Genomic DNA, 10,789 nt, shown 5'->3' on the forward strand with positions numbered 1-10,789 from the left:
TTCCATGAAGTTCAAACTATGTGTTGATAATTGTAAATGAATTTGGATCTGAACTAAATCCTTGGCGGTCAAATGTGTTTCCTTAAAACCACCACTAAGCCCAAGAGAAAGTTGTTTTGTTTTATGTAGTGGGTCTCATTACTTGTTTTGATCACATACACCAAAAATGAGAGTATTTACATTCATCATTTTTCAAGTCAAATCAATTTCAAAATCTTTTCAATATTTTATTTGACTTGTCATTTCAAAATTGCCTGTATTGTTTTTAAAATTCAAAATTCTTTAAATCTCATTTTATTGAATTGGTTTGTGTTTTCAAAAGATTTTTAAACATTTAAAGCATTTATTATGATATCTTCTCATCTTCTCCACTACTCCCATTTTTCTTACATATAGAATGTTTTTAACTTGCATTTTTGAGTATTTTGGTATCGATCTGAGTAATGAAACCAAAGAAAGAATTTTAAATCTTAAGGGTAGTGGTGCTGTAAAGAAATTTAAGAAAAAGGGCACAAAGGCATCTAAGGACACGATTTTGAAAGAAGAGGAAGATCCTCCTACAACCAAAGATGAGGGATCTGATGTCTAGGCCAATTTGATGCAGCTATTTTCTTATAATCCATTTTTTTTATGATACATTTTACAACTTCTGTTGACACTAACACTCATACCTATTTTGCACTTGTGGATTGCATATTGAACTGGTTCTGTGTGCAGGTTTACTATTCTCATAACAACAAGGGGAGTAAGTATTGTGTGAAAATAAATTGACACAGCTATAGTGAAACAGTTGAACTTATGATGCTTGAGACTGGCTGCAATTTTCTTTGTTTTAAACTATTATTTCACACAGCTATGATTATGCATAATGGTCTGATTGTGAATATTGCTTATATTTATTATAGTTTTTATTTTATTTTGGTATCTGAGTTTTTGAGGCTGCTCCATTATATTGCTACTGAAAAACTGTTTCTAAAACATTGGTTTATCATAATTTTTGTTCTATTTTTGGATTTCAGTTGTTGAACTCTGTTGGGTGAATGTAACCTGGCTTTTACTTTTTTACCTGCTCTACAGTTTTTGCATATATGGTGAACTATTTTTTCATGCAGGGGGAGAAAGAAAAATGAATTTAAAGGCTGCTATTTATTTTTATCTATGATGATAATGTTTGAAGCTGATGTTGCTGTTGTTTGTTTTTATCTATGATGATGTTTGAAGCTGCTGTTTATTATTTGAATTTGTATTTAAAAATATGTAGTTTGATCTGGTTGTGAATATTATTTATAGCTTAGCATCTGAGCTTGTGAATAAATAGTATTTAATTAACATTTGGTTTAATTCTGATTCATGCTTGTTTCAAGGCTGGCTGATGATTTTTTGTGAACTGATAAGAGCCTTGCAAACTTTTGACGTATGATGTGTCCCTCCTTGATGACAAAAGGGAGAGAAAAATGAAAGAAAGGCTGAATTGCTGAATTGAAATTGTTTTTTTGCTGTCCTGTTTGGACATGAGCATTCTGTTTGAACATGAGCATTCTGTTTTATATTTGTGCTCTGTTTGATATTTGTGCTCTGCTTTGTGCTCTATTTTGACTCATTGTTTTGAGTACTTTGTGTTAGAGAATTTCAACTTGAGCTTTGATTATATTTTGAAAAATATATTTGCTCAAGTATACATATATGTGCTGTCTGGATCATGTTGTGAAAATAATGGCTCGGTCTTAAAGGTTCTATATTTTGAAATCTTTATCTTCTTAGAACTCTTTAGAGATTGTATACAGGTGATGGCTTTCTTGAATATTTTGTTAATCAGACACACATTAAGGGGGAGCACATTGAACAAAAGAAAGGGGGAGATTTTGGCAAATCTTCAAAGGGAAGTTATTTATCCTAACTCTTTCAATTCAGTTTAATAATGTTTGTCATCAAGGGCTCATTGTTAAGTTTGGAAAACTGAAATGATGATCAAACATTATTAAAATATAAATTAAAAAATTATTAAAATTATTATTAAGTATTTTATTTAATAATTTCTAATAGGTTGTTTGATGATTTTTGTTCAAGTGTGTAGGCAAGCAATTTAACTCCATATTGAGCCAAAAGTTAAACAAGCCCAATTTGATCATTGAGCAAATTCAGCCTTGGGCAAAATTTAATTCAAATATTAATGGCTGAATATTAAAAAAGAAATAAATCCAAAGTTGGCCCAAGAAACTAATAAAAAGCCCAAATAAACCCTTCTCTTGGTCCAACATCATTATTGATCCAAATTAGAAGAAGAAAGAAGTAGATCAAGGCATGCTTCGGTTACCTACTGGAATCCAAATTCCAATTCAATTAATTATATTCCTTGGTAACCGAAACTCTCATGGTTAATGGACTTCATATTGCAACTCAATTAAGCTCATTCTTAAGTAACCAAAAGCCATACGTGACTCCATGTATTGTTAACAGAAAGTGAAAATTAAATTTGATTTAATTATATTAAATGCTTTACACGTTACTTTATGCATAGGGGAATGGAAGTGAGATTTCAATTGAGTTTAATATGCTTTGAATGGTTCCTTTGAAAGCTTTGTTTCTTCTCTCTCCTCTCTCTCTTTGTTTCAGTCATGTCAAACAGGAAGGAAGGAAGAAGAAGTTATCAGAGATACAGTAAAGCTATGAAGAAGCAAAAGGCTAGGTTGATGATGGCCTTTGCAAAAGGAAGATCTGAAACATGGCGTGGCTAAGATTTTTGCCACTAAAGGCAAGATGTGAAGAAGAAGCTTCAAGATCTTCATGCCAAAAATGTAGAAGATCGGTCTCGGTCAGAGAAGAAGATCCCTGTGGTGAAACTCGTTTCCAATTTTGTTCATCCATGACAGAAGGTAGCTACTGTAGCTATGTGGAGGAAGAAGTAAAAATGGAACAGATGGAGCTATCAAGGATCAAGAGTTCATCAAGGGTCAGAATTCTTTCTTGGGGACAAAGTCAAGATGGAAGGCTCAGATTGATGAAGCTTGATGAGAAGGGATGAGAGAGAAGTACATGCATGTTGATTTGCTTTTGGTTTTCCTCTCTCTTCTCTCTGTCTGAACCAGTTGTGTGTTGAAGAAGAAGATGTTGGTGGCTTGGTTGAACCGGTTTCAACCTTGGAAGCTTCCCCTTCTATAATAAGGATGAACGGCCAAGGGTTGAAGCAAGGAGTGAGAGCACACGTTTGGGTTCCCATAGCTCTTTGAGCTGTTCATTCTTCTCCTTCATGGCTTTTATTGATTATTTCTTTATCTCAGTTTAGTCTGTCTGTGTTTCATTGGTAAAAGGCAAAATGTGAGGTTTTGTAAGAAAAAGCCAATGAGTGAAAAAAGGCAGGGTTAAAGGAAAAGTCATAGGTTTTGTATGTATTTCTGTTTTGTTGTCATGATCCTGAGGGAATTCCCTTGCAAGTTGGGTTAGCACTTTGCGGTTGAAAGCTAGATTGAGGTCTAGTCAAGTTCAGGTTGGGGTAGAATCTGGACTTGTTCCCTTGCAAGTTGGGTTAGCACTTTGCAGTTGAAAGCTTGATAGTTTTCCAAGTCAAGTTCGGTTTTGGGGATAAATTCTGGACTTGTCCCAGATAGGAATGGGTAGTTCCTAGGGAAGAATTGATGTATGTAACCTATTGATTATAGTGAAATTCCGTCACTGTTGTGATGGAGACTAGATGTAGGCTGCATTGCACTTAGCAGCTAAACCAGGATACTTCTGAGTGTGATTCTCTCTTTCTCATCTACTCCATTTCTGATTCTGTTGCGTAGGAGACAAAATTGAAAATGTCTCTTGACTTGTTATGAGACAAAAAGCAGAAATATCTCCTGAAGCTATCTTAAAAGGCAGAAAGTAATATTCAGCAAAAAGAGGGGCTAAGATTCAACCCCCTTCTCTTAGCCACTGATTACCATCACACTTAATCACATTAATTTTATTCTAAATAAATTTATTTTTTTATAATTTTTACTCATCATAAAATATTTGTAGAATGATTAGTACATAAACTTATGGAAAAAAAATGATACATATACAATAAAGTAACGTGATTCTAGTCATTTTATAAAACATTTCATGAGAGTAAAAATCTTTAAGAGTAAAATTATAAAAAAAAAAAACTTTATTTAGAATCAAAGTAATGTGATTAAGTATAATTTACTTAAATGTGATTAAAAAATAATTGAATAACTAAGTACCATAAGAGATTGATATTATTGACGGATAAAATTAAAATTTATGTTTATGTATCATTTTTGTCTCCAACATTTTCATCCTATTTAAGTCCTTAACGTTTCAAAATCATCTCAATTTTCTCCCGCCGTCAATTCCGTTAACAGATTCCTAACGGTAGGACAACATTGGGTCAATTTTGAAACGTTAGGGACTTAAATAGGACGATTCAAATGTTAGGGACAACTTTGAGACTTACCCAAAACGTTGGAGACAAAAACAATACTTTACTCGCATAAATTTCTATGTGTGTCTGTGAGAATGAGAAACAAACTTTTGTCAGATTTGTCCTAGTTAACTAAGTCAGTATATTACTTTAGATTATATCTTCATGTTGTTAAATCATTCTTCTTAGTTATGCTGCATGAAGAATATACACAATTATATCATTTGGTTAGGTGTATCTTTTTGTGCATTTCAAGTTTCTTATTCTTCTTTTTGGTTTTAAGAAGATAAAGAAGAGTTTGCATAAAGAAGTATTAGATTAAGTTGAATGTTTATGCGTTTTTTAATGTAATGACTTTGCTAAAAAGAAATGGAGCGGTCGAAAATTATTAAGCGATGCGTGTCTTTTTATGAAGAGATAAGATCCAAGCATGAAGACTTAATATTGTTCTTTATTCTTACGCTATTTGTTTACTTTAGGGATAAAAGTAGTGGGCAATTGTCATTAGGCGGAAGAATGAATAGTATAATTAGATGTGAGGCTTTAGAGGACTTAAAGAGGATGGTCATGTAAGCTTGTCGGAGCAAATTGCAACTTTCTTAATTATCTTAGTGCATCACAAAAAAAACCGTAGTCTGCAAGTTAGATTTTGTAGATCTGAAGAAATAGTTAGTAAGTATTTCAATAAGGTTTTAAAGGCTGTTATATGTATTCAAAGCATTTTGTTTGCTAAGGCCACACCAGTTGAAGAGGATTATCTTGACCCCACATGAAAAAGGTTTAAGGTATAGCTTATTCGATTATGTGTATGATTTGTTTTTCAACCTAAAGGATTATATATCTGAGTATCATACCTTTTTATGGATTATAGAGTTGCTTGGGAGCATTAGATGACACTTATATAGAGGTGACAATCCCCGAATCTGAAAAGTCAAGATATCGAACAAAAAAGAATAAAATCTGTACTAATATTTTAAGAATGTGTAACCAAGAGATGAAATTTGTTTATGTCCTCAGTAAATGGCAGAGATCGGCATCTGATATAAGACATTTATCTTTTTGCAGTAGTGAAGTAGCCCATGGTTTCATAACAGAGGGTCAATAAAATAAAGACTATACAGCTAATTAATATAACTCAATTCTTAAAGAGTAAGATTTAACTCCAAATAAAGACAAAAAGAACTATATTCAAATAGTTAAACTAAAATATGTGCAAGAAAAAAAGAGATATCATGTTTGGAACAAAAACGTAGCATAAATTTTTAATACATGAAAAAGTAGCACAAAATTTCAAATGCACCCTGTTACCATGTAATTTCTTCCGTACATGCTTTGATATTTAATACATAAATGTGATTAATAATAAGGATGTGATTTTCATTTCACATTTTTTGAAACTCATATATATAAGTGGAATTGTTTGTGATGCCATTTCTTGGTTTACTTCTCAATTTCAGCCCAAGAATTAAAGGGAGCGCAACAGAATTATATCTACTTCATAGATATACACCAGGGAATTGAAGAAGGTTAGAGTCTATATAATTATACATCAACTTGTTCGTCTATCCAATCATCTAGTTTCAGCGATAGAACCTATATGAAAATTAAATCATGTGCAAGAATTTCTATTTACGAAAATACAACTCGAATCATGTTTAGAAACACTATACTATTTCCAAATAACTATAACAGCTTAACTATGTGTGATGAATTACTGATCTTGATTAGAAAAATTATTCAAAAACTTTTAAACACTCACATTAACTTTTCCTTTTCAAGAAAACATTATCTTATTTATCACAGATTTTTCATTTCTCACAGGAGGGTAGTCTAAAGACATGCTAGTAGTAGAGATAGTTTTAAGAAAATAACCATTTTATTTTTCTAAAATAATTTTAAAATTATAAGTAATTTTGAACTTGGGAAAAAAGAAAAAGAGATTCGAACACTCAAATACGGTAGGTTCAAACACACTAGGCTTCGTTCCTTCATTATGCAAATAAGCACATAAGAATCGTACCTTCGATATATGGACTCCTAGGCTTCCATGTATGGCAGAATATTAGATGCAAATAAATACTCCAAGATTTGAAGACTTGATATTCAACCAACCCAGTAGAAGTTTAAGTTGAAAATAGTACAATGCATATTCAGAATCAAGACTCAATATACCAAATCAGATTAAGTTTTCAACAGATGCCAAACCAAATATAAACATTGAACTTCACGAACTTACCAGGTCCGTTGAGAGACAAACACCCGAGACAAGAGACACAACTCCGAGACGGTGGCGATGGTGGTAGCGCAAACCCAGAAGCACGCAAACCGCAGCAACGACAGGACCGTCGGAGGCTTCAAGACGCGATTGTGAACTGCTGGAGACCAACGCGCTGTCGTCGCTCGGTATTCCTCGGTGTTTCTGCCGGCGACGGGAAAGACCGGAGGATCTGGGGAGAGGAGACGAGAAGGGGTCTGGAGTGGGTTAGGGCGACATTTCTGAAAAATTGAATTTAGGTTTGGGATTAGGGTTTCATACAGAAGTTAAGGGTATTTTTGTAAATTTAACAATATCAGTCTCTAGTTTTAATTCAAACCAAACAGGATACTAAGACATAATTCAGTCCTGTATACTTCTACGACAAACACAATATTGAGACTTTTTTTAGTTCCTGTCTCTCAATCACTGTCTCTCAGTCTCTGTCTCACAAACAAACGCTACCTTTTAGGGCAAATGAATAAAACAAGGTCCAATTTAAAATGCAAAATCATTCTGTTAGCGAAGCCCATATGAAAGAGTAGAGACCAAACCACGAATCCACGATCTATAAAATTAATTTTATAAAAATTTATATACAGTTATCTTTATATAAAATTGATAATTTAATGTTAAATAATTAAATATATTTAATTAAATTATCATTAACAAATTTTAACTATTAGCTTTACATAAAACAACCTCACATATCTTAATACATTTCTTGTTTAAACTTTTTATTATCTCCAACAAGAAGAGTAATTCATACCATATTATGCAAAATTACTAAGCGTGCAAATTATCGGGAACTTGGAGAATATTTTGTCAAAGATATTTTCGTCCGACAATAATGATAATCACTGTGTCACAGCATTCACGATAATATGTTCTTCAAGTTAGCAACCTGATGAGATATTTTACAACTTGCATGCATTATATATGATATAGAGACCTTGATCGGTTCCACTTAGAATACAAGAAAAATTAGTTAGCTAAATGCTCCAAAAGAAACGATATATTGTCATGCAAGCACTATTATTTATTGGTACGAGAGTGAACGGTCCTCTCATATTCATTGTCTATGGCACTGTTCTGGACAAAAGAGAACATAACCGACGAAGCGATTAGGCTTTGATTCACTTTACGAAAAAACGACAAGATACCACAACGGCTGCAATAAGCACTAAATGACGGAAAATGATAGCCTCATAGGACAAAGTTAAAAGAGAAACGTAACTAACAGGTAAGCACACGAAAAAGGCTCTCACCACCTACACTCTACTGACTTTAGCATCGGAGTATCTTGCAGGTTGCCCTCCCTTTCTAGTTCAGCGCGTGACGAAGTTGAGATCTCCAATCTCCACCTTTCCAGTTCATGAACTTGGTTTGAGCGCGAACATTTGGTACCATCTGTGGGTTTCCACTTTGGCAGGAATCATGGCCGAACGACGGATTCACTCTACAGTCAATTTAGAAACCCTGTTGAAAAGCCAACAATGGAAAGATGGTCATGAGACTGACGTCACATCGAGTTGAGAGGAAGTCCCTCCCAGTTACGAAAATCGAGAACTCGTTAACCCTAAAACCCGCCATTTTGCTGGCCTTGGAGATGACTATCACCATGCCATGCAAGAAATGCAACACAGAGTGCAGGAGTTAGAGCACTACCAACTAGAGCTTGAACGACAGTTGGTTGAGCGTTCATTGTCTAGGCAGTCTCGTTCCCAAAGTCATCTAGCCAGGGAACAAGAAGAGCCCAACCCGAAAACCCTGAACAAAGGAGGGACCACCGGCAGACTTCACCTTCACCCCCACGTCGTAGAGATGAAAGAAGGTCGCAACGACGTCACAGAGATTCTCGGGCACACGAGGAGTCATGATCTGCCCAGTCTAAAAGAAGGCAGACCCCACACAAGAGTCCTATTCCTAAAAGGCATAGAGAATTCCGAGAGGACGTCATAATGGGGGCAAACCCCGTTTGCCTCCCACGTTCTTCAAGTACGATTGCCAAAGCATTTTGACAAGTCTACGGACTTGAAATATGACGACAAGATGGATCCTCAGGAGCATATTGATGCCTTTGAAGCTAGAATGAATGTAAAAGGAGTTGAGGATGCGATTCGATGCAAAGCGTTTTCGATAACATTGTCAGGACCAGTCATGGGGTGGTTTAATACACTACCTTCTGGGTCGATCTATTCCTTTGTCGATATCAAAGTCAAATTTCTAGCTCACTTCACAATCCGGAGGACCCAAACAAAACACCCAATCTTTCTATTAGAAGAAAAATAAAGGGTGGGTAAGAGTATCCGAAACTACCTAAATCGGTTCAATAAAACGTTCTTAGAGGTGAATACGTGAATTCCAAAAGTTATATATTTATGCTTAATTGTTAGGTTATTGGAAGGAGATTTTAATAGGCACTTAATTTCTAAAAATGTAAAATTCGTGAAAGAAATCCAAGCAAAGCAGAGTGCCACTACAAGTTGAAGCCTCTCGGTTTCACCGCTTGTGAACTAAAGCCTGATGGACATAAATGATCCAATAATTTCAAATTGCCAGCAGCTCAAATTTTATGTTGTTGAACAAATTGTCTTTATGTGAATATCCCTTGTCAGCTTTATATTATAAATAGACATTAGTTCTATTTCGAAAAGTACTGGTTAAATAATTTGAGTAAATCTAAAAAATTTTAGATGAGATATTAATCTCTTATAAATTTTTATTATTTAGTCCTTGAAAATTAATTATCATAGGACATATTAATCTCTATCATTGTAAAGAGAATTAATTTATCTTATAGCAATAATTTTTAAAGACTTAAATATCTTATAATAAAAGTTGTAAAAAATTTATTTGTTCAATACGTATATTTGAAATTTGATTAAAAACAAAAGAGAAACTAATCTATACCAATATATAATGGGGATATACGGGTTTAGTATCCAATTCTTTCTTCATCTTTTGTCCTTATTTATTTTTTTATTAAAAAATGGGTTTACCCACGACAGAATTTAAAAACTGAACCACTTCTAATAAAGAAAATTGACACTACGTACTCAGGATATATGATATTTTGAAATTAAATTTATTAATTATATTTTTATCTTTAATTTTTTATGATATTTTTTAAAAATTATTAAAATATAAATAACGTTATACTATAATGATAATAGTGATATAAATAAAATTACATCAACAAAATATTAATTATTTATTATTTTTTATTAGTATTTTTCATACATAATAGCCCATAATACAATAGTATATAAGTGATCAATATATCATTATAGTACAATAATTAATAATATAAAAAAAATATAATTATTTTATTAATAGTTATTTCAATGGGACAATAGTATTTAAATTATAAAGAAAAATAAATCATTATTATTATTAACTAAAGTCATTGGAATAATTAAATCTACAACACATGGTTTACATATTTTTTATGTCCAATATTTATTTTTTTTAAAAATTACATATAAAAGTGTACTCATTAATCAAATCTATACCAATACAATATATAATGGACTATACCAATATATAATGGACTATACTAATGTATAATGGGAATAAGAAAATTTGGTATCCAATTTTTTCTTACTATTTTACCCCTATTTATTTTTTTGTTAAACACTGGATTCAATATAACAAACTGTTACTAGGTTCTCCATATTTTTTATTTTTGTTTATCAAAGAAAGAATTTGCCCCACGACAGAATATCAAACTGATTCACTATCAACTCACGACATATTTTAAAATTGAAAAAAACTGCTACTACTAGGTACTCAATTTAAAAACTAACTCACTTTCAATAAAAAACTGTTCCACCTTCAGTCATACGTAACTCTCAAGAAAATTAAATTACTCTTTCCCCTTCATTCTTGGTCGCGCAAACGTTTTTGCTATCTTTTTGACAAATAGAAATGGAAATTTCACGAAATCAACCGTCACGACAACGTCGACCCACTTTGACAGATTATGCTAGGCGAAGAAGACAGAACATGACCGAAGAACAAAGACAACAAAACCTAGATAGAAGACGTGCAAGTTATTGGGAGATGATTCGACAAGAAAAATAAATTGCCATATCAACTGATACAACTCCAATTCCAACTCCAAT

The sequence above is a fragment of the Arachis ipaensis genome, chromosome B9 (assembly GCF_059453495.1).
Source record: "Arachis ipaensis isolate K30076 ecotype BB chromosome B9, ASM5945349v1, whole genome shotgun sequence".
Classification (NCBI taxonomy): Eukaryota; Viridiplantae; Streptophyta; class Magnoliopsida; order Fabales; family Fabaceae; genus Arachis; species Arachis ipaensis.